Raw genomic sequence first — 2,728 nt, 5'->3', positions numbered from 1 at the left:
GAAAAAACAATTCCTTTAAAATTTTGAGAAATACTTCTTTACCCTTTCAGAATATTACCTGTTTGCTCTTGATGGTGTTGTTCATAAGCTTTTGCTAGCATAATTAATACAAGCAACATTTCTTATAAAATAACTATGGATAACACAAGTTGAACTTTATTTTCTGCTGAAGACCATGAATCGCTATTTTTTAATTTAATTTTATTTATTTTTTTATACAGCAGGTTCTTATTAGTTATCTATTTTATACATATTAGTGTATACATGTCAATCCCAGTCTCCTAATTCATCCCACCACCACTCCCCCACCCACCACTTTCCCCCCTTGGTGTCCATCCGTTTGTTCTCTACATCTGTGTCTCAATTTCTGCCCTGCAAACCGGTTCACCTGTACCATTTTTCTAGGTTCCACATATATGTGTTAATATACGATATTTGTTTTTCTCTTTCTGACTTACTTCACTCTGTATGACAGCCTCTAGATCCATACACATCTGTACAAATGATCCAATTTTGTTCCTTTTTAAGACTAATATTCCATTGTATATATATGTACCACATCTTCTTTATCCATTCATCTGTCGATGGGCATTTAGGTTGTTTCCATGACCTGGCTATTGTAAATAGTGCTTCAATGAACACTGGGGTGCGTGTCTTTTTGAATTATGGTTTTCTCTGGGTATATGCCAGTAGTGGGATTACTGGGCCATATGGTAATTCTATTTTTAGTTTTTTAAGGAACCTCCGTACTCTTCTCCACATGACTCACTATTTAAGGATGCTCTTGGCTTTCTCCGCGCGGTGCCTGCAGAGCTTCGTTCCTCACCGGGCCGGCGGGCAGGCGGCCGGGCAGCACCTGAGCGGCGACCTGGGCGCGAGGCCAAGCGAGTCAGGGCGCCGGGCCCCTGTCGGGGTCTATTGGCGTCAGGAGCGCGGGCCGGGCCATGGCGGGGCTGGAGAGCGCGTCGGCGGCCAGGCCGAGCCTGACCTCCATCTCGTCGGGGGAGCTGCACAGCCTGTGGACGTGCGACTGCGAGCTGGCCCTGCAGCCCCTGGCCCAGCTGCTGCGCCTGCAGCCCTGCACCTTCCAGCTGCACGGGGACCAGCTGGTGGTCCCCGGTCCCGCGGAGCCCGCGGCCACGCACGGGGGCTTCACCGTCTTCAGCGACGGCCTCGTGCGCCTCGATGGACAGCTCTACCACCTCAGCAGCTACATCAGGAGATATGTGGAACTGACCAACTACTGCGATTATAAAGACTAACAGGAAACTATATTGAGCAAACCAATGCTATTCTTTATTAGTGTACAGACCAAAAAGGACTCCTCGAAAGAAAGAACGTATGCGTTTCTTGTGAACACCAGGCACCCCAAGATAAGAAGACAGATAGAGCAGGGGATGGACATGGTCATTTCCTCAGTGATTGGAGAAAGCTACTGGCTTCAGTTTGATTTTCAAGAGGCAGTAAAGAATTTTCTCCCTCCAGGAAACAAGGTGGTTAATGGAGAAGATCTGAGCTTTGCGTATGAATTCAAAGCTGGCACGTTATTTGATTTCTTCTATTGGTTTGGGCTCAGCAGTGAATGGAAAAGTTCTGAATTTGTCAAATACAAGTCCAGAAAAGAAGGAGACCATTAAATTATTTCTGGAAAAAATGAGTGAACCTTTAATCCGAAGGAGCAGTTTCTCTGACCGAAAATTCAGTGTAACTTCCAGAGGTTCACTAGATGAAGTTTTTAACTGCAGTCTGTCACCTAGATCATCTCTGATGGAGCCTCTTTTGGCAGAATTACCATTTCCATGTGTTCTGGAATCTGAAGAGATACCCAACCCATTTATCTGATTGGATTGGACATTTTGCGGCTCCTCCTACACCCCAGGCCTGTGCCAGAACCGAGGGCTGAGGGAATCCAAGAGAGATAGGAGGCGGGTACCTCTGCCCTCTGCTCCTACTGAGACCCCTCCTTTCCATTTTTGTGGGTGATGCCTTGGCAGGGCTGCTGCAGCTATCTTCAGGATGGGAGGGCTTTGGCCCCATGGCCTGAGCGGTTCCTCTCCTTTTAACACTTCTCCAAAGAGGCAGGGGGAGTGGCAGAGTCCTGCCACCCTGAATATTTCGCTTATACCCTGGCATCCTGGGAGCTTCCTGGGCAGCCTTTGTGGGAGCCATCTGACCTGGGTTTTGCCCTGTGATGCTTCATAAATCTGGGTTTAGCCCTCTGCTTGTCTGAACCCAAACCCAGCAAGCATGGGGTTAGCAGTGCCATTCTCTTGCAAACCTTGCTGAGCAAAAAGCCCAGGACATCCTTCATCAGAAGGCAACTATGTTTTTCATCCTGCCCATAGGATGAAACCTTAGGAGAAACATTCACGGCGAGGCTCGCAGGAGGATTGGCCAGGTTGATAAGGCGGTAACCCTACCACCCTCTGCCTGAAATCTGAACTCCCTTGACCTCCCTCCTTAACAAAGTGGCCCGTGTAGAAAGAGGCCAGGTGATGTGATACCAGACATGACAGGAGAAGGATAATGTATGCGACGTTGTCCTCTCTATTAAAAGCACTTTATGTCAGTTGGGTATTTCATAAGCTTTTAGCAATCCTAACACTAAAAACAAAATAGAAGAAAGCTATACCATTACCATAATACATTGTTACAGCGATACATTTTTCATCTCATAGCTACCGTGGAGTTCTTCAAAAAGAAAAAAAAAATCATCCTATTTACATCC

At 46.7% G+C, this 2,728-nt stretch overlaps 1 pseudogene; it reads left to right on the top strand.

The window, feature by feature from the left end:
- Window positions 1–944: 944 nt before the first annotated feature.
- LOC132483064 (mesenteric estrogen-dependent adipogenesis protein-like) lies at window positions 945–1,952 on the top strand (annotated as a pseudogene).
- The last annotated feature ends 776 nt before the right edge of the window (window positions 1,953–2,728 follow it).

Source organism: Mesoplodon densirostris, chromosome 2, assembly GCF_025265405.1.
Source record: "Mesoplodon densirostris isolate mMesDen1 chromosome 2, mMesDen1 primary haplotype, whole genome shotgun sequence".
NCBI lineage: Eukaryota > Metazoa > Chordata > Mammalia > Artiodactyla > Ziphiidae > Mesoplodon > Mesoplodon densirostris.
This window is presented reverse-complemented; position numbering and strand designations above follow the sequence as displayed.